The 23,238-nt window shown below is 33.3% G+C and overlaps 1 long non-coding RNA gene across 4 annotated transcripts in view; it reads left to right on the top strand.

The window, feature by feature from the left end:
* The window catches only part of LOC111084494, a 138,002-nt gene extending 115,763 nt beyond the window's left edge, over window positions 1-22,239 (top strand). The window contains exons 5-9 of one of the 4 annotated variants that reach the window (XR_002609588.1): window positions 1,679-1,914; window positions 2,663-3,382; window positions 8,568-8,658; window positions 10,211-10,362; window positions 21,836-22,239. This is a non-coding gene — a long non-coding RNA (uncharacterized LOC111084494). Of the gene's footprint in view, window positions 1-1,678; window positions 1,915-2,662; window positions 3,383-8,567; window positions 8,659-10,210; window positions 10,363-16,848; window positions 17,735-21,835 lie in introns of those variants that run through there. The other 3 variants (XR_002609591.1, XR_002609586.1, XR_002609592.1) reach the window with 3 other exon arrangements.
* The last annotated feature ends 999 nt before the right edge of the window (window positions 22,240-23,238 follow it).

Raw genomic sequence — 23,238 nt, 5'->3', positions numbered from 1 at the left:
ATAAGACGAAACCATACTGAATTATTTCTGGTGGTAAATTAAGTATAATAAGACGAAACCATACTGAATTATTTCTGGTGGTAAATTAAGTATAATAAGACGAAACCATACTGAATCATCTCTCGTGGTAAAAGGAGTAGAATAAGACGAAACCATACTGAATGATTTCTGAGTAGAATAAGACGGAACCATGCTGAATGATCTCTGGTTGTAAAACGAGTAGAATTAGACGAAATCATACTGAATGAGCTCTGGTAGTAAAATAAGTAGAATATCATGAAACCATACTGAATGAGCTTTGGTGGTAAAACAAGTAGAATAAGACGAAACCATACTGAATGATCTCTGGTGGTAAAACTAGTAGAATAATACGAAACCATACTGAATGATCTCTGGTGGTAAAAGAAGTAGAATAAGACGATACCATACTGAATGATCTCTAGTGGTAAAACAAGTAGAATAAGATGAAACCATATTGAATGATCTCTGGTGGCAAAAGAAGTAGAATAACATGAAACCATACTGAATGATCTCTAGTGGTAAAATAAGTAGAATAAGACTACCATCTAGTAAGATCATCCATCTGACATGTCCGTTTCCTCTGTCCCAATCATAGCTTAATATTGTTGCTCATAAAAAGTATTATCTGACTGATTCAATATAAATGCACAGTAATCCGTATCGTCATGTCAAGACATCATTTTTCGATGTGGTCTTATTGTTTTTGTCTGGTTTAATGTCAATTTAAAAAATTGCCGATACTCTGTGTAGACACTGAAAAAGCAGCTGATCACACAGTGAGGCTTACAAAGCTCACGAAGCGATTGGAAACCCAAGATTTTCACCAGTATGAAGGGGCATTTAGACTAACCATTTACATGCACACTTCTTAATTTTTCCTTTTATCATTTGTATTTAATGTTTATTTATTAATTACTTATTGTATTTACATGCATACCTAGCCTAATATATTTTATGTGATCTTTTATTTTAATGAGGCACTCGTAAGTACTTGAGCTATTATTTTAATTAATATTATGAGAGCATAATCATTAATCAAATTTTAGATCTAGCAATGGTTAAACAAAAGATTTTTCTTCAACAATTCCCAGTTCATCCGTTGAGTTTCTTAGTTTTCAAGATGCATTTATAGATGGAATCATGTGTTAATTTGTTGACAGAAAGTCAATCTTGTTATATATTCTTCTCTAAGATGTTTCGTAATGCTTAAAAGAAAAGCCTGGTGAAACCCAGTAGTTAGCCTGCCCAGAATGCGAATCCTAGGATTCCTGGTTCGCGTTACGTGGCCACAAAAAAACTCTCTTCGTACATTATTACAAATTATTGAACGATACCAGAGAGTGTGTTATCTGTCTTGTTTCTGTATTAGTATCACCGGAAGCTATTTTTCATTACATTTTTTATTCTGAGTGAGAGTCACCATCTTCATCAGATCCACCGCTGTCTTTATACTATTTTAAACGAGTGTCTCTTTAATGGATGTTGCATTCTCTTCTTCCATTCCATGCATCACTTTAGTTCTTTACGGGTAATTATCGAACAAACTGCTTCATACTTACGCCACAATTTGGCATGATTATAGGAATATGATCGTTTTCTAAGACCAATGTTGTTAGAAGACCAGAAAAGTGAAGAATGCCCTTTTCTCTGATTCTAGCATTGGTGAATATGTGAATCACTCGTGTGTGACTCGTTATAGAGTAAAGTCTCTCGTGATGTCACCGGAGAACATGTGGTATATGTCATGTTTTACACTAGGACTTATTCAGTGTAACTACTTTCATCAGATGTCGCCATCTTCCACAATTTCTGCGCACTGAAGAGGAGGTCACCTTGGATATGGCGTCAGTAAGGTCAGAGGACGTCTGTCATCTTGACCAAAATATTATATATGTAAGTCATAGGTGAAACTGAAATAGTTTCGCCCAAAACTACTTCAAAGTTTATTGTTTGTTTTCTAATGCACGTTTTTAAATCTCATTATAAGGGTGTAACTATGTCAGATTATTTTGTAAAACTTTACTAAAAGTATATAAATGGAGTAAAATATCGGTATGCAGAAAACAAGACTGCTTGTTCTGTCTTTATGTGCTTTTATATGCAAATGTATGTGTGTTTATTAATAATGTATTTCTCTACATTTTTGAGACGAAAAAACAAACAAACAGTATATGCTTTATGTATCATCAGATAGAATTTATTGTAAATGTTTTATTTTTGTTTTTTGTTTCGAATAAGCAAAATATTTGAGACGAAAGAACAAACAAACATACGATCAGCTACAATTTATAATAATTTTGTTTTGAGAGGCAAGTTATGCCACAAACAAGACAGAGTTGGGCTCTTCTACTAGAAAAGCAAAAACGTGACAGAACTTGAAATTTTGTCTCCGCGCACAACCAAAATGTTTTTTACTTAACACGTGTATGTGCAGTTTAAAAATCGTTGATGGTATACTTATTTGACCAGTAGGACGACAAAAATGTTAGCATATTACAATATTTATATATTCTTGAGTGGTGAATGCAGATCTGTTTGTCGTACCGGCCTATTTTTGGGATCCAATAATTACTCTGTTTTTCAATATACAGAGATAAAGTTTTAAAGATATATGAAGTGAAAATTTTGTTTTGGCTTTTAGTTTCGTCAACAGAGAACATTCTGAACGTTCTTTTAGAAAGTCTTCTTCTCTGTAAAATCTGGCACCGCCCTCTCTGAGACTGCACCACTCCCAGAACGCCAAAGGTGACCTGAAATCATCTTGAGGAAAGGGCTAAACTGACAGAAGGACGAGCATACATTGGCACGTGACCTGCAACTGTTTCCAGCCGCCGAAGAGCAAACGAAAGCACCTGCCATGTTCAGTTCGTATTTCAATTTGTTTAAATAAGATCGCAAAAAAATATCTGAAATATGTATTTGTTTAAAGTAAACCATTTTGTCATTTACGTCATGCGATCGATTCCTTGTGAATACCTCAACAAACATTCTCATGAAAATATGAAAGATTAAGACGAAAAAAAGTTTTTTTATATCAATCATTATGAAATATTTAATAAAAAGAATTATATTTTATATAGTTTGACGATACTGATGTATTTGGTCACTTCTTTAACCATAAGTTAAACCACTTTGCTAATAAATGATACTAGTTCGTAAATAGTGCCATTAATGATGGGGGGGGGGGCGGCAAAAAATGCGCAACCCTTTCAATGGAACGACGCGCCATCTATACGTAACTGGTTTCACTACAGTTATAAAGTAGACTTGGCTGTCTGTAAAAACATTCAACATGGCGGACAACATGATTTGACTGGATCGTCTATATAAATAAGAAGATTAGTTAAACGACGTGGAAGAGGTAAGAAGATTTTGCCTAATTTGTTCATATTGGCATTACGTCATGCGTGGGTAACTTTTTGATCGTTAAAGGCTTAAAACTCCTGTTTTTAAAGGCTAAAAAAAATTATATGTTACCACTATGTCCTCTAGATTGCTCGCATTCGCACAAGCTGGTCAGCTGCTTGGCGCGCGTGAAGTGGTGCTGCCAGACGCTAGTTCATGTAATGTTAAATGCTGTTGCGCGTCTGTTCTTAGTCTGAGCGTCTACATATTAAATGAGGAAGAAAATCAGTTACCTAAATTGCTATGCATATAAAAGTATTTTCTTTTTTCTCAAAGTTTTGAATATTAATGCTAATTATATATATATATATGAAGATAATGGGTCGGAGACATTTTTGTTTTCAATAAATTATAACTTATGAAGCGTTTTAACACCCATTCCCTTGTGAAACTCCATATAGCTACTTCTGCATACCATTATATAACCCGAGGACAATGGAATTTGTTGAAATATTGTTTTTCATGTATGTCATAATCCTTTCTGGCAATATTTCTCATAAATTAGATCAATTAATAACGGTTGTTGTTTTGTTCGGACGCTGGAACAAGTGCCATAGTTGATTGAAATTTAACGTTACCACCAGTATTAGTATTGTCATAATTTCAAAATGTTTTTTTTTCTGGTGTCAAGTATGTTAGTTACCATGAGTGTTGTTTTGTTTTTTTCGCTTATTATTTAAAAGAAAATCTAATTTACTTTTTTTTTGTTTTTGCTTTTGATCTTGCATTAGTTTCCAACAGTATATTTTAATTATAATACTTTTTTAAATAAGTGCAGAGCAAACTACAGGTAAGTCCTAATAAAGAACAAAAAGTTAGCAATTAGGGAGAAAGAGCATTGAGTTTTTAAAAATTATACACAATACTAGGTACTCTATATACTATATAGGTACTATACTAGGTACTCAATACTATATACTCTTAAATATATCATATTTTTCTTGAACCTTTGTTTGTTTGTTTGTAGTTAAGCACAAAGCTACACAGTGGGCTATCTGTGCTCTGCCCACCACGAGTATCGAAACCCGGTTTCTAGCGTTGTAAATTCGCAGACATACCACTGTGCCACTTGGGAAGGGGCTTCTTGGACCTTTAAAACTGTTATTGCTCTGTTTAGTCGTTGCAACTTTGTACTGTAAACAAGCGCGGTTACATTTTTAACCAATCAAGTTAAAAGATTTGAAGAAAAAAAAATATTGTTAGGGGAATAGTTGCTATGGTGATGTAAAATGTTAATGTTTGTTTTATCTAAATATTTCATACACATGTTCGGTGGAACTACCTTCTGCTGTACTTTATCAAGCTAGGTCTTGGTGCAGTTTTCAGCTTTTAGTTTGTTTGTGTTTTCAACAATAATCATTAAAACTTGAAGTGTCGTAATTCAAATGTACTCTCCCATACATATTGGATACTATACATTGAAATAAAAAAGTGTTACGTTTGGTGCAAAATAATTAATTTTGTAGGATGTAATCGAACCCCAAATTTTAGTGTTGGAAATCTGTAAATTTACCGCAATCCCACCGGTGGACTTCTCCAAGCTCATAAAATCCTATTTTTTACTGTATTTAAAACTTTTCTTTATCACTGTTTTTTTTTTAAATTTTGAAAAAAATTACATGCATTCGTTTTTTTTATGAGTTGCCGTTTCCATAATTACAATAAAAGTTATATGAATATTTTATTTTTTGAAATTATTAATGCGATTATATTTTTATGATTTAATAGGGTATTAATGTTTCATGACAAACTGTAACCCAGCGTATTTCTAACGTTTAGAATATATGCTAAATTATTCGCGTTTAATATTAAAGAAAATATTTTATTACTCGTTCGTCAGCTAACTGAACTCAAGACATTTTAATACTAATCTTTAGCAAGTTTACAGGAACATTTAGTAAAAAATTTATGCTTTATATGAAAGAAATTTCTGGTAACGATTTTTAATAAACTACGTAATGGATTAAAAATGATGATTTATGAATTGTGTATATGATATACGTGATTTTATACTGAAGAAATGTTTAATGTCTAAGTTCTTTAATGGTACATGGATATATATATCATTCAGCAGAAAAAAACTTTTAAATAACTTTTTTCTGTTCGTGCTTCGTGAAAATTCGTGTCGAATCAGTCTATCATTATTTAAGTTAAATCTTCTTTGTTTTTTATTAGGACAGAGGTAAGACTATATCTATTCCATTTTTATATCGTTTAGCATGCTACTTCAATTTTAACTGAGAAATTTTTAATTTTTAATTTCGGTGTAATATAACAAGGTAAAACTTGAATAGTTGGTTGAAATAACACCCGATTAAATTACATCGCTTGAAATTCAATAAAGCTAATTTATTTATATAAATTTACAATTTTATAATTTCTTTTGAAGACGTGCCAAGCGCGCCCGGCCCAAAGGTTAGCGTATATTGGACTGTGGATTTATGATTACGCGGTTCGCGTCCCGTTACCATCAAAAACGAAATCGCACTTTGGGGCCGCGGACGTAATATAAAGGTGGTGGTCGTATCTAATTATATGAGTTGATAAGAGTAGCCCAAGAGTCGGTGGTGGGTGGTGTTGACTAGCTACCTTCCCTATAGTCTATTACTTCCAAATTAATGATAACTAAAGCGAAGATAACTATCGTATTGCATTAAGAGAAATTCTGCAAAACAAACAAACAAAGAAAACTTTTTAAGAATGAAACAAATGGATGTGCCTAAACACGTTTTGGAATAGAATGCATCACATAATATTAACTCTCCGAATCACCAATGGGAATCAGTATTACTGAAGAAATATAACCGATTTTTATTCCACGTCTTTGCTCTCCTAACAATTATTTTACGCCAAAATAATTCACTCTACTTCTTTGTCCTTCATTAAAATCTCAGTGTTAGAGGTTGTTGAATAATGAATTATCATAATTTACTTTAATTTAGTTGTTAAAATATCTTCCGAAAGGTTGTGATACTTTTGATAATTCACTTTAAACATTAAAATAAATGTAACTAAAACTTCATGACTTTTAAACTGTATGCGCTACTGGCGTTATGTTTGTGTTTACGCATGTATCTCTTTTTTTAAAGTTGGGGGAGTCATCTGTGAAGATTATAAAGTTTCATTCTGATTACTTCGGTTTGAATGCCTTACTTTTTCCATCCACATTGGAAGTAAATGTTTAATGTATGTATTTGTTCAAGTATGTGTATATGTATTCTTTCCGAATGCTAATTATATGTAAGTACGTATACACATATATACATCTGTTTTATGAACGGAGTTCAAAGTGTTTATTCACATATCTTATCTTTAAAATTTCTTAGAAATATCAAGTTACACATACATACTTAAACTGAAATATCAAGTCCTACTTAAAACAAATTTTGGCTATATATATATATTGCTTTAGTCAAACATTTGACCTCTGAACTATACATACTTTTTGGACATCGAAAAGATACAAAAAAGAAGAAACAACGTGCCTTTTAGTTGAAACTTAACATAGCTTATAATCTTTGGTGGTTTTATGTTATAACAGTTTTATAAAAAAGAAGCCCCCCAATGGCACTGCGGCATGTCTGCGAGTTACAACGCTAAAAACGGGGTTTCGATAGCCGTAGCACAGATAGCCCATTGTTTAGCTTTGTTCTTAACTTAAAACAAACAAACAAAAAACATGTGAAAAGATATTTTCTGAATAGTGGAAAAAATTAATCGTAGAATCTATTAGTTAAAGGATCAAAAAACTCAATAAAAGATAAATAACAGATCTGACAGTCATAATTACGTCCGACATCATAATTTCCTTTGTAACAAGTCTTTGCGATAATTTCCGCTGTAACAAGTCTTTGCGATGATTTCCGTTGTAACAAGTCTTTGCGGTAATTTCCGATGTAACAAGTCTTTGCGATGATTTCGTTTTAAAAAGTTTTTGCGAAGGACTGAGAAATCAGTCTTAGAACACACATCTTATCAAACTTTTCACAGATCCTTCACTGCACGTGTACGTCTGCTTCCAAGACCACGTTTTAGCAAATCAGAGAAAATCCAGTGGAGCTGCATCGGGAGACTTGACAAGTCTGTGATCGGAATAGTATTACAGTTTCTATGGCTGTGTTTTTGTTGTTGTTCTATTTCCAGAAAAAAAGTAATAGCTTATGAGGCATGACTGGAAGTTTGTAAACTTTTGGTATCTGTGAGGGTTCGTTAGCTTCAAATATTTGCTTATTGTCTTGTAACATTCATCGCAATCACTTTTTTTGGGTTGGAGAATTTTCTTTCATTTTGCGGATTGGTTGGCTTGAGGTTTGGTTTAGAAGCTTGTTGCTGTCCTAAACGTTCTGCAGTATGCTTAAATTTCCATGTTGAAGATTCCTTTTCTTGAAATGTTGCGTCCTTTGGCCTTGCTTCTTTTAATATTCAATTTCCATGTTGAAGATTCCATTTGTTGAAATGTTGCGTCCTTTGGCCGTGCTTCTTTTAATATTCAATTTCCATGTTGAAGATTCCATTTGTTGAAATGTTGCGTCCTTTGGCCGTGCTTCTTTTAATATTTAATTTCCATGTTGAAGATCCCATTTGTTGAAATGTTGCGTCCTTTGGCCGTGCTTCTTTTAATATTTAATTTCCATGTTGAAGATCCCATTTGTTGAAATGTTGCGTCCTTTGGCCGTGCTTCTTTTAATATTCTCGCTATGTGAATTATTCTTCCGAGAATGGGCTGTGACTTGTTTCGAGCCATAAATCTAGAATTACACTGTCGAATGGTCAAACATACGCTGTGAATTAAATCTATGGGTGCTGAGCACGTCTTTTGTAGCGCCACGCATCGTACTCATGGCAATTACGATAACACCCAACGGTATTAGCATATAAAATAATCTTTGTAAAGTGTAATTAACCCTACTGTACACTTCAAGAAGAAATTAATGCTGAAACTCAAAGTATTTTATGTCTTCCAATTATATCATTAAACAAATTAAAGTAAAGAGTAAAAATAATGGTGAAAACCAAGGCGCATGACACCCAATTAAAATATGTTTTATCATAATTAGGCAGTTTCTTGAATGTTTCATAGAAAAAACTAACACAATAACAATTTTCGGATATTTTAAATTGTGGGTTACTCTTGTTGATAGAGATTGAAAAATTCTGACGGAAGTCTTCTACCTGACCTGATTAAGTGGAGAACCTGATTGTTATGAGCCCCCTGATGTTTTACAGCCATGAGTAAGTAGAGCCTCTTGATAGGGTTTCCAAGAGCATTGACGATTTGTGAGAATATTCTGATGAGCATCACCTTTTTGGTTATAATTTAGCTTATCAGACCAAGTTCTATTGCCATTTTTTTTCAAATTCATTTAAAAATTTCTGTGTGATATTGTTCTTTGCAACTTGATTATACGTCATTCTCTTGGGTGTTTTAATCATGAGCTAAAAGAATCAAGTCTAGCTTATTTTCTGTGTCCATTCTTAAGAGTTTAAAACACTGCTTGAGGGAGGTTTGAATGGTTTCTTTGTGTGCTTTTATTTCAGTGCTCTAACTGTCAGTTCCTTAGACGTTTTAAAGGATTTTTTTTCAGTGTTTTTTCTGAACTACTTCCCTTTTAGTTATATTGGCGAGTTAAACAAATTAATTGAAATGTATATAATAATAATTTGTCCGAAGGCTTTCATTGTAGTCTTGGCTAAAGTAAAATTATAGAAAACTAATAATTATATGAGGATATTCAGTAGGCATTGTGCTTAATGACCAACTATATAATTTATTTTGAACTATTGAAATTTTTGTTTTGATTTATTATGGTTTTAATTTACGTCAATCATCGTTCCATGTTACACCAACTGAAGGTGTGTACAAAATATTTTCTACAATTTATGAAAAACCAGTTTTTCATGTCAGTATTTTATAGAGCGACGTTCATTTTATCATATATTTCAATCAGCGCAGTGCTTCAAAAACAAAAATATAGTCTATGTTGGTGTAAGTAATATTTTCGCCTGTTTCCTCCAATGGAAGTCAGTTATCTCAACGAAATAATTACTAGTGGTCTTTTGTTTCTTCCTGATGAATGTTTAAATCTAGTGATTTGATTCCCTTAACAAAGCATGATTCTGACCCGTCTGTCATTTTATGTATTTACAAAGAGATAAGTAAGTGTGTTTTTAATGTTGTTTTGCTGGTTGCAGTGTGAGGTACGGTATATGAACAATTTTTTAAATCGTACTTTGTTAAAATAAAAACAACAGACGTATTGTAGATCGTTTGAAGTTTGTGATAAGACGTAATTATTTAGCAATTTTAACGTGAATTATTTGATGAAACCATTCGATCTCTGTATCATGTCAACAAAAGAATTCAAGAAGGGATCATTTAAATTTTCTGTTCTTGCTGTTAGTCATAACTAGCTGCATTAGTGCACGCAATATGAATTCGAAAAGACAGAAATCCTCTAGTGTACGATTACTTGATTTGACCTCGTTTGAAATTGTGAAATAATAGTAATTTTGATAAATCAGTTGCTCTTAGGTTTTAGGGTTTTAATAACTCATTTTTCATTATAAAACATTTATCGATGATTATCTTCATTTTCAAAACTTGTTTGCTAAATTATTGTACATATTATAATAATACAAATTGTAGTTAGTAAATAAGTGTGTATAAATAATGTAATGATGAGAAAAAATGGATTTAATAAAATACAATTTTGGGCAGAAAGTTTATATGCAAACTTATTATCACAAAAAATGTATATGAAATAAAATGTATATGAAATCTCAGTTTAGTTTCATTTCCGATGTATTGGAAAAGCTAAAAAAGAAGGTGAAGTTATACTTATTCTTATGAAAAACTGGAACCAGAAAAAATCAAACTTCTAACAAACGAAGAGACAGAGAGAGAGAGAAAGGCAAAATCTGAAAAGAAAAATAAAGGTTAGGAAGGTTAGGAATAGTGTAAAATGGAGGGCACAGTGAAACATTTTTAGAAAACGTTGTCTTTAAAACTTTTTTGAGCACCAAGACCTTCAGTTTTTTTTTCATAGATATTAGTTTATGTTTTAACTTTTAAAACAAAGCTGCACAGTGGGCTATCTACGCTGCTCGGCCACAGGGGTCAAATTCCGAATTCTAGTGTTATAAGCCATGAAGCTAATCGCTAAACTACCGTATGACGTTGGTAAATAACTATATTTGATGCTAATGAAATAAATAAGATAAGCTAAAGTTGTCAGAGGAGGCTTCAGTTCAGTACAGTTTGTCGTCGTTCATATATTTAAATGCTTTTAAATGGAATCTTCTTTACATAGATCATTGTGACCAATTTCCTAGTCATAATTGGCTTTCAGTTAGGGAAAAAGGCGCTGAATTTGTTTTAAAATGAATAAATAGAGCACATGTGAAGACACGTCGAGCGAGAAGAAACTGTAAGTTGCACTACCGACTAATATACTTGAAGAATCGATATATTTAAAAGAGTTGTTATGAAATAAATCTTCGTACATATATAAATGACATTACCAATAAACTTAGTGCGAAATAAAGTACGTTTATTGCTGAATGTTGACTACACAAACACTTTTGTGGTAGTTCCACTAATTGGCTTTTGGTTGAATATCTCGTTAAGAAAATAATACTATTTATATTTGTCATCTGATATTCTATAGTCACTTGTGGAAAAAAACTGATCCATTATTTGAGTTTTGTTTAAATATCTCGTGAAGAAAAAATACTATTTATATTTGTCATCTGAGGTTCTATAGTCATTTGTGGAAAAAACTGATCCATTATTTGAGTTTTGTTTAAATATCTCGTGAAGAAAAAATACTATTTATATTTGTCATCTGAGGTTATATAGTCATTTGTGGAAAAAACTGATCCATTATTTGAGTTTTGTTTAAATATCTCGTGAAGAAAAAATACTATTTATATTTGTCATCTGAGGTTCTATGGTCATTTGTGGAAAAAACTGATCCATTATTTGAGTTTTGGTTGAATATATCATGAAGAAAATAATACTATTTATAATTGTCATCTGAGGTTCTATGGTCATTTGTAGAAAAAACTGATCCATTATTTGAGTTTTGTTTAAATATCTCGTGAAGAAAAAATACCATTTATATTTGTCATCTGAGGTTCTATAGTCATTTGTGGAAAAAACTGATCCATTATTTGAGTTTTGGTTGAATATCTCATAAAGAAAATAATACTATTTATAATTGTCAACTGTTATTCTATAGTCATTTGTGGAAAAAAACTGATCCATTATTTGAGTTTTGTTTAAATATCTCGTGAAGAAAAAATACTATTTATATTTGTCATTCGAGGTTCTATAGTCATTTGTGAAAATAACTAATCCATTATTTGAGTTTTGGTTGAATATCTCATGAAGAAAATAATACTATTTATAATTGTCATCTGAGGTTCTATAGTCACTTGTAGAAAAAACAGTTCTTTTTCTTCAGACTTTATATACTGTTATATAAACCAGCAGTGCTTTTTGATATTTGAATGTTTTAAAATCTCACTTGCCTCTGACTTCATTGATTTTTTTTGTTTAAAATTACTGTAGTTACGTATGAAAAAAAGTCAGTTTTGGTTACTTTGATTCGTTGTTTATTGATTAATATTCTAGATGCTAAAAATAAAATACAAATAAAAAATGAAGCTACATTCCAGCATTTAAATTAGCTGTGATTGTTTTTATATATGTGTTAAAAAGAACGCTATGGAGTTTCTGTGAAGGGTTAAATGTTGTGACTGCGGTAAGAAAAAAAAACAACACTAGCTACGTTTTTACAAGAATAAATATGTTAGTTTACAGCGGATGTATTTAAGTTGAGCTTTACACTGTTTTTCATTTAATTAAAGCTGATATACATAATGAACGGTATAAAAAGCTCGAGTGGTTATGAATACAACCATAGAACCACAAGTGGTCGTTTGTCACATGGTTGATGGAGCTTAGACTATTTATCCACCATGTGGCGAAAATTCAGTGACCAAGTCGGGCCTAACAGGTGGCTAGAATTTAGACACAACGACGTGTAATAATTAATCTTCATTCTTTCAGTAATAGGGCCGAGAGAAAAGAGCCTGTACATTGCTAAGACTTGCAGGGCCTCAAAATCTGGAACTCAGCCAACCAGTTGTTGAGTTGGGTGAAGGGTTGCGTTAGCTGCACGTGGGCGCGTGGGGAGTGCGAGAGACAGAGTTCAAGGTTCCTTCCTTGTACCTATCAATCCAGCGGTATATCCTCTTCTCTCTACCCAGTCTCTATCGCTAAGAGTTCGCGCCAACTAGAGCCCCTTGTGGCACACACACGCACTAGATTCCAGCCCGCTTTGCACATCTACATACCCTAAGAAACAGTACGTGGCACTTAACTCTCCCTTATTCGAGGCAGGCGAACACCATTTCAAGGACGTCTGGTATTAGATTAGCTCTCTATTTGCTCGGAAAGAAAGGGTGGCAGTAACACCAACCATGGGGCAAGACCTAGTCTGTGCGGCCTCAAGTGTTGGAAAACCCGAAGGTCTGGTACTCTGCTAAATTTGTAAAAGGTGCCGATTATCGCAACCAGCGACCACTAGAAATATCGCAATTCTGTGTGAGCAATAAGCATGTTTGATGAAAATTTATAGCAGTTGCTATAATTCTTGGTTATGATGAACAAGGCGATATATGATTTGGCCTCGTCTGTAAAAGAAAGTGACTTAAATTAATGGTAGAATGACATCATATGATTCAGTTTGATTTGTTTTATATAGAAGGCATAATATTCTGTATGTCAAAGTATTTTCAAATTTCCCGATGTGTTGAAAGTTATGAGGGTTTTCTGTGTGAAACGTTTTAACATATGCAAATTGCAAATCTTCTGTCGCATTTACAAGACGCAGCTTATTAGAAAAAATTAACGTGACAGATGTATGGAATTGAAAGAAGAATGTATCATTAATCTGCCATTCATTGGATACAAAGAATTTTAAAATCTTTGTTCAGTTCACACACACCATCTTTAAACTTTGTTATCACCTGTCATAACAAGTTTTTTCCTTGAAAATTATTTGATTTGTAAAAAACTTAGTTTTACTTTTGATGGTATTAGATCGCACTTTTCTTATATGTGGCAGGGAAAATTGTCTTAATACAGTTCTGGGAAGTCAAGAAATAACTTTCAGATTTTTTCTTTGTTTGTTTGTTGTTAAACATGCTACACAATATACTATCTGTGCTCTGCCCATCATGGGTATCAGACTTGCCGCTGAGCTACCGTGGGCAAACCCTTCTGAATCCAAGTTAATTGAATGCCGGCGCTTTGTACTTTAGTTTGAACTTACGTCTTTCTACTGTAGTTTTCAGGAAAACTTTAGCTCAATGGCATGGAGTAGACCATGCCAACTAGTCATACATGTTTTTTTGAAATTGTAGTTGAATTTAGGATTGTATTTTCTTCTCAGCGCCCTAAGCCTAATTAGTTCTTTCTTAAGATTTGCAACTTTGGGTCTGTGGTTGAATTGAAAATGTTTTAAAACTGTTGTTTGTTTTTTGATAGCGTTTAGTTATGGTTCTGCATATGATTTACATGATTATTTACAATACAACTCCAGTTTGACTAACACTAGAAAGCATAAAGGTTAATGATAAACAATAATGATAAATCACCCGAATGACCTACCTACCTCCAATAAGACCACTTACAAACGTTTGGCTGAAAGTTGACCACATATTGTCTCCCTTACAACACACACACGTACGCATAAATATATATGTGTGTGTCTTTATGGCCTAGTGGTTATCGTTTCAAACTATGCCAGAGCCAGAGTTCGAGACGTGCTGCCGCAAACCATGCACCGCACTTTCAACTGTGAGTGCGTTATAAAAGTGACAGTCAATGCCGTTATTCGTTTCAAAGAGCTGTACACTAGTTCAAAACTAGAGATAGCTATATCTGACTTCTAGGGGTCTCTGACATACTGGTTTAGCCCACTTTGCATAATGTACCGTTCGTGTTGAAAATAAAATAAAATTTCTCTTTCTTTCAGAAGCAACGTTTAATCGGTAAAATTAAACGAAAACTTGTTGAAAAGGAGTATGAAGTCACTTCCACCAAGGGAAATTCAGCTTTTACTCCTGTTTAAAATGGCAATCATTTCTTGCATTAACTTGTAGAAAAAAAAATACGCTTCATAAAAATAATTTATCATGCTTTGCGAACATGTTTCTGCACAAAGTAGTGCCAAAAGTATATTGCTAAGTTTTTTGGAAGAATACTGGTTTCCAGGGTTGCAACAAATTCCTATCATCATAATTCTAAGGAATTTGTCTCTAGGACACTCTGTCATTTTACAAATATACAGTTAAATTCTTGCTTAATCTTTGTGTATATATATAGGTAATTCTCGATAAATGATAAGAGTTATGGTAGTTCGGTGTAGTACGAAAAAGAAATTATAATGAGTTATGGTAGTTCGATGTAGTACGTGTACTACGAAAAAGAAATTATAATGAGTTATGGTAGTTCGATGCAGTACGTGTAGTACGAAAAAGAAATTATAATGAGTTATGGTAGTTCGATGTAGTACGTGTAGTACGAAAATAAAATTGTAATGAGTTATGGTAGTTCGATGTAGTACGTGTAGTACGAAACAGAAATTATAATGCACTTGTTCTATCTATTTTAAACAGAATTACCAATAGTAATGGTTTCATGACAATTAATGTAACACAAAAGTTAGTGAAGTTTTGATACATCACTTGTATGCCCACGTTTATGTGTGCAGCTTTATATTAATAGGGGAGAATTTTATATCAACCAAGCCTACACGAAACGACAGGGTTAGCGTAGATTGGTAATACGGTGGTGAAAGGTGTCATGTAGAGATTGACTTTGTAGGTACTGTGCGAAAATATATATGCATTAAATTCTAATAAAGTATATACGTTGGTTTGGGATTATTGCGATTATTTTTTCTTGTGTTATTTTAACAGCATTAAGTTAGAAATCATATAAACGTACTGATACGTATTTACTTTAATTTTTAATAGCATTTTCATTATGCCAGACTGTTTAGATTCAGTGCCATATAGAAACAGCTTCACCAGAAGTGAATACAACAATGATTAAAACATGTAGAATCAAAATAAGTTGTTGAAACACAATATAATTTCCTTATAAAGGTGTAACTCTCACTACAAAGAACGTAGCTTATTTTGAACCTAAACAACGCTGTTAGAATTAATAACCCCCACCCAGACATCCACAGTTTTTGCCAGACTTTTTATTGATCGATGGCTGTCTAGGTGCTGTAGGCTCGTGCCTGAGCTCGTGCTTGTCTGGGCAAGTAGTCGCCATTGCATCTCCACAGTAACAGACCCCCACTAGTCAATATATTCCAATCTGTTTCGATCATTACAAAAGCTGATTCTAGGTAGCTAGGTTGGTGTGTTCTGTAACTTTGGATAGAGGATGGAGCAACTCCTAAGTTCTTGAGACGGAAGTACAATTACATCTGTAGAAACTTTTAACACTTCCGAGTTAAATAACAATAATAATGAAGACAAAGCTTTAATTACTTTTCGTGATGGTTAAAACTGTCACTTTTACTGAATTGAACTTTCATAGTGATGTGTAGTAGCGATTGAAAAGTGCTTTATTTCTGTTATTTTGTCGAACTGTTCGTGTGTCTTACCTGTTTTATTATAGCCAACTGACGTGTTTAAAGACTTAGTACGAGGTCGCAAGTGATTAGTAAGTCACAATCTGAAGTGGTCAGTCTTGACAAACTATATCAATTGAATTATCAGACTTTGATATTTTTTTCACCGTGTTTTCTAATCTCTATTGCAACTAGTTTAACTTGTTATGTGATTTTTACACAGAATCGAATACTTCAAGTTAATAATATAAAGTTACCGATGTTTTGTTTTTATTTCCGTATTATTTTTGCTATTGGAGATCTTAATTTTGTACTGACTTTCGACATTAGCTGAGCATAGTTGGACTTTTTGTTTAAGGTTACGATAAAAAAATGCAATCATTCAAAAACCTAAAAAATATAGTAGTAATCAAGCCGCTATATATATATATCATCAGTCTTCATGGATAACAATTGTTATGGTATAATTGATATTAAACAAATGAGTTGTAATTATTATAAACTTTACTCAACTCGTTTACAAATGCTGTTCTTAGATAAGAATTAATACACAACATTATTTATTTTATTTCAACACTGTTTAGGCTGATAAAGTTTGCGCATACAAATGTGTATTTTCATTGGTTGTGCATAAAACTTTCTTCTTACCAAAGATATATCTGAGCTAGACATTTATTACAAAAAGTACAACATACGAAAACTTATTTTTTAAAGTAATTGAGGATTTAATGTACAGTACAGGTTTTATGTTTATTTGTTTCAGAAGTTTGCGCAAACCCACTAAGCGACTATCAGAGTACAGCTGTCCCTAATTTTCATCTGATAGACTAGAGGGAAGGCAACTAGTTAACAGCACCCACCGTCAACTCTTGGAATACTTTTGTATGGTGAAAAATTGGATTTGACCGTCACTTTCGTAGTGCACCCACAGACACAAAGAGCAGAGCGCGTTCTAGCGGCAACGAGTCACGAACCATAAATCTTCGAATTCATTGTCCAGGCACTCTACTAGAGCACGCCTGGCCCATCGTACTAGTTGTAGTGTTTTCTCAGTTGATACTGTGAGAGAAGCGAGGAATGTCCTGTGGTTCTTTTTCATTTAATTTGTATTTCTTGAATATGTAACTATTTTTCAGTTATAAGATACCTGACTTTCGGGATGTTTATTTTGAAATTGACAGATGACCTACGAATTTATTGGGAACAATATTATGATAATTTATTGAAAATATGCAAATAATTATAAAATTTCAAACCTTTCAAGTGTGTGATAATCGACCCATCACACATACACGCTAATATTGTTTGCAATTACTCTATAACATTTTAGAAAGCAAGTGTTCTAAATTAAAAACACCCTGGCTAAATGCGACGTTTAGACATCATCAAAACACTACAGTCAGACGCCTGTCGGTCAAAACTAAAACAAGCAATTATTACAGACAGTCAAAAATATTCATACTTCAGAAAGAATAAAACTTTTACTAAGAAGCACTTATACTCCCGCATAACCTTATACCTGAAGATCACGTATTTCAGACGATATCCTAAAGTATAATATTAATGAGAACTTCTGAGTGAAAGTAATGTATGGGCTTTAAAAAACGAATAAACCAAATACGTATCTATAATATGAGGTGAATGTGTATCTAATCCTTGTTCACTTGAAGTTGTTTTTCAATCTTGTAACTTTGTAAAATGTTTACTAATTGACATTTGTAACTAAGTACAACTTCGATAATAGATAAAAAAAGAACAATTGAGTCTTAAATATAATTATTTCAAAGCGGAATACTTTCCAGCCAGCACACTTTCTAAGAACAAGAGTTGGAACAATTCGAGAATTGTGTTTTAAAATGATAAAACCTTTATTCAAGGTTTAATCAAACTCGCTAATGCGATTATAACATCACTCTTAAGTTCATGAAAACAAATTGTTAACTCTACGAGTAATCGATGACTACTGACGTCTTAAGGCACATGTAAACAGGTTGGATCGTGTTACGTATAGATCAAACTTGACGGTACAGTATAAACTGGGAATTAGAAATTAATCTATTTTGAAATAAATATAAATGCATTTGGCTAGCACGATAGTTGACCAACAAGTTCAAGATATGTTCCCGAAATATCCCCGAGGAAATGGGTGGCAAGTGTACATATAACTGTTGTGTGTGAGCATATTGATAAAGTAGTTAACCAAAGACTAAGTTTCACAAATAAAACAGTTATTTGCGTATGAACAAAATTATGAAAGAAGAAACAAGCAAACACGCACACAAAAAAAATATAAAATAAAGTCCTTGTTATCGGTGAAATTCAAGATGAACAGCAAAATATTTATTAGATTAGTTTGCAGTCTACAAAAAATAATATATATATATATATATAAATTCTACCAGTCAGGCACACCTGAGCACTGTGAAGTTCAGAGATAATCTTCTGTTAAAGTCTTAACTGACCTGACAGGATTGTCAGCTCTGATGCTTGAGCCATTCGCAATCAGACGAACCTAGATAATAACAGTGCTACCTACCGTGACTACTTGGTCAGCAACCGCTTAATGATTATCACGGCCCAATATACTAGTGAAAAGAGAGAGACAGTCTAGACTGGCAACAACTATAAAGGTGACACACCTGGAGTTACGTTTTTTCTTACGCATTTACAATACACTGCTGGATGTAGCCCATGTCACATAATTCTCGTATTTCCTGATATTTCACAAATATCGCCCTAGTCTTTCTGTCCCATATACTCTAATATATCGTCTCTTCGTCTTTTCTTTGGTCTGGCGTGGCCTGGTGGTTAAGGCATTAGACTCGCAATCTGCGGGTCGCGCGTTCGAATCCCCATCTCTGGAAATGCTAGCCCTTTCAGCTGTGGGAGAGTTGCAATAGGACGGTCAGTTCCGCTATTCGTTGGTAAAAGAGTAGCTCAAGAATTGACGGTGGGTGGTGTGACCCTGGTCTATCACAACTAAATTAGGGATCGCTAGCGAAATTCAAACAAACAAACTCTTTGTTTCTTCTTTTGTCGTCCCCTCTTTCTTGCTTTTGATTACCACTCTGTTATCCTCTTTGTCTATCTATTGCCATTTCTTCTTGATATGTCAGTACGCCCCCATTTCCGTTCCTTTAATGTTTTTAATATGTCTGTACACTAGTTCTTTTTCTTATAGTTGTATGTTTGATTTTGTATTTTAGTGAAACGCCCAACATTGATCTTTGCATTGCTCATTGTGTTGTTTGTAGTTTGTTTTCCATTTCTTTTAGTGGTAACTCATGTTTTTGATGCATTTTGCATTGTTGGTAGTATGCACATTTTAACTAGTTTTGGTTTTAAAGGCATAGGCATATTATGGTCCAAAAATACTCCATCTTGCTTTCATTCTAAGGCCTATATCTTCTCTTGTGTTGTTCTCCATCTTAAGGGTGTTGCCTATAGATATTTGGATTCATTAATATTTCGATAGTGACTCTCTGAATTCTTATTTCTTCGTTTGTAATAATATTTATAATGTATTTGGATTTTCCTGTATGTATTTTCAGTCCTTTATTTAAACTTTCTGAGTTTAATCTGTTGATTTGATCCTCTACATCTTTCTCATCGTTAGTGCTACATTGTCTGCAAATTTCAAGTCTGTCAACTTTTCCTCATTGATAAAAAAAATCATTTTCTTTCCAAACACATATCCAGAGACTGTTGAAAACAGTTTTGGTAAGAAAGGGTCTCCTTGTGTAACTCCTTTGTCTTTTCTTATTATCTCAAACAATCCCTCTCTATATTTGTTCAGGCTGATGTATCTGTATATACATTCTCCAGGATCTGAACATATTCTTCTGTGGTGCCTGTTGTCGTTAGTGCAACAAAAAATGTTATTGCGTTTTCAAACACAGTCGAAAGCCTTCTCGTACTCTATAAAACCGTAGCACAGGTTTAGTTGATATTCATTTGTTAGTTGGCTAATGACTTGTAAACAGTCAGTTGTGGACTATTCTTTTCAAAACTCAGGTTGTTATGTAGGTTGGTTGGCATCCAAAACGTTCACTAGTCTAGCCAGAGTTACAAGTAATTGCGGATATTTTGGAAATAAAACATAATAAAAAAAAGTAAAACAGTACAAACAAATAAAAAGCTCTAACGTGAATTTTTCAAAGGTGCAGTCCATGGCCCAAACATACCACAATGTAAGAAAACAGGTTAGTACAGCTGCTGTTGCTGTTGTTTAGCGCAGAACTACACGATAAGCTATCTGTGCTCTGTCCACCGCAAATTTATTGCTGACCCGTCGAGGGATGAGATTTTAGTGCAAAATGTACCCTGATCCATATAGCTAGCGCAATAACAGATTTATAAACGTATAAAAGGAAATTATTTAATATATATAGATCTGTTTTTGCGAAACTACTTTATACTAAATTATAAGAGTGCTGAAACTTCGCAAAGAAGACTCAAAATTTTCTTTTTTGGAATTGTTATAGATTGGCTTTTGATAGTTTAAGCTCTCATATTCTGGGTTATAGAGGTATTTCTATCAATACTTCGCCTGAATTTTTTATAACAAGATGTATCACATTTGCACTGTTTTAATGCAGCAATCAGTAATACTACATTATCCAATTGATGCAGTCATCTAATTGGCTGGTCCCTTTTCATTCATATATTATAGTCTTAAGCCTTCATTGAGTCAGCTTCAATCTGTCAAAGTTTTCGCCAGTTCTTTTTCTTTGATTCATTTCTTTCTCGAAAACCTATTCATGTTCCGTGTGTCATTTCCTCTCAACACCTATATAAAATCACTACATTTTCGTTCACAACTTTATATTCGTTTACGTTTTTCGTTGAGCAGATTTTCATGTTTTCCATCTAAGCTCTTGTCTAGATTCCGGTATCCAACCTTCATCTATTCCTCTTCCCTATAGCTTCTCACTCTGTCGACCTTTGTCTCTCATTTGTCTCTTTTGGGAGACCAGCTACCACTTAAGCTTATCTTTATTATGCCTCTTTCTCATTCTCGTGCTTAATCTTTAGCTGATATACAGTGTCAGTTTCTTTACGTTGTTTCTGACATCCAGGTTACTGTTCTTTCTCCTTGACTGATATGCTACTGTCGCTTCAGTTAGTGCTCTTCTTTCAGAGTATCAGTCATCTTTAGGTTTCTTGCTTGTTTTACACTGTTCAAATAAGTTCCTCCACACATATAAACTGAACTGGAATCTCATCTCAAAAGTAAGATCTTTCTTGGTCATCTCTTACTTCAATCTTGTTATACGGAAGAGTGTAGTTTACACGAAAAGCACAAGTGATTCTAACAGTGATAAATGACGTATTTGGCTCAGTAGCGTTATCGTATGAAAATAAAAAACTAAGAGATGCTTACCAAATCATTCTTTGTAGTATTTAGTTTAACCTAGGGGTGCACTTTTTAAATATATGACCCCTCCCTATTGTTACTTCAATATCCGGAAAAGCAGAGAAAAAGAGGTAATGAAACTTCGCCATTGTTTATAAGAATGTTCATGTAAACATCCATAAATAACTGAATATCATATTGAGTAGTTTTAGCTGAAAAGTTATTGTTTAAATTTTAATCGGATTTAAAGTAGGTAGGTTGATATTTGTCTTTGTTTATAAAATTTAAGAGTAAAATTATTATGTTGAGCTGTAACTGAGCCAATTTTTCACTAACAACAACATCCGTAGGTATTGTGTTAATATTATAATTTGAGGGGTTTTGTTTGTTTCAGAATTTCGGGCAAAGCTACACAAGGGCTATTTGCGCATAACTATCCCTAATTTTGAGCTCATAAACTTGAGGGGATGCAGCTATTCAACAGTACCCACCGCCAACTGTTGGATTACTCTTGTTTGACCGTCACTCTTACAACCCACCGATGGATTCGCAGTCCGGGAGCACTAATCTCTATGCCATACCCTGCTCTCATCTGGGGGTATTACTCTTATAATAGTGAAGAACCTTAAGTCACTCAGCAACATCATTCGGATTTAACGTACCAATGTTATTATCTAGTACTACCAAGAAAATGTAATTCCACTGGGACGTTTTACCATAAAGCTGGCTTCTAAATGATAAGAACAACACAAAGATCCACAGGTTCTTATGAATAAAAACTGTTAGTTCTGTTACGTATTAGAATTTCAAATTGTCTGAAACCGAGCTAAATGATACTTTAAATTTAGAAATTAAATTATTCTTTAGATTTAGCAGTTAAGTGAAAGCCGATATATAGTCAGTTTATGATATTTGGCAACACGATTGATACACACAGTTTTCTTTTTTTAAAACACAAGTATGTTTTAATCTACACACAACAATACAATTTACAATAACAGTTCCACGTACAAATAGTTATTACGAACAATGATTTATATACAAAATTTTATAAACCTACAAGCAATATAAAGTATTCTTTCTAGTGTGGAATTTCTTCGATATTTTATCAAGGGTTCACGATGAGCGAGTTAATTACGAGTTCACGTAGGTACAATTCGCTTAACGGGAAGCTAGCTTTATCCATCATTATTCACCAGCCACACGCGCCGAGTTTTCCACGATGAATTTATATAATGTTTTCGTAAAAATACTAATGCCCGATGAGAATCCACTGAAGTTAAATGATTTATGATATTCGAACTTTGTAAATGCTCCTGGTTAAATATCTGAAGTTTTCCGTTTGATAAGCGTAATGAAACAATCACAGTTATAGTTTCCGAAGTTTATAGCACACTGACTATAGCAAACTAATAATAGATACTCTCTTTTGGCGCGTCGCGTTGGTAATATTTATAGGCGTATAGAGAGTTTCTATAAAATGCAGATTACATAACAATACTGAGCTACATTTAAGCGTTTACGTACATACATACATATATTGTTGATTCTTACTCTCGAGAATCTTCTACAACTTTGGAGAATAGGCGGGAGTTTCGCAATACATATCTAACACTATAAGCAATGTATGTTTTAAAATATAAACGTTAAAATATAATAACAAATTCGTTACAGTTCAAAAAATATTACCAAAAAAAAAGTTTACGTAAAAGACGCCATAAATTTTAGTTATTTCTAGAAAGTCGTCCACAGTCTTAGAAATTCTCAAAATTGTTTATTTATTTAGTGACATCATAG

Source organism: Limulus polyphemus, unplaced genomic scaffold (assembly GCF_000517525.1).
Source record: "Limulus polyphemus unplaced genomic scaffold, Limulus_polyphemus-2.1.2 Scaffold153, whole genome shotgun sequence".
Lineage (NCBI taxonomy): Eukaryota > Metazoa > Arthropoda > Merostomata > Xiphosura > Limulidae > Limulus > Limulus polyphemus.
This window is presented reverse-complemented; position numbering and strand designations above follow the sequence as displayed.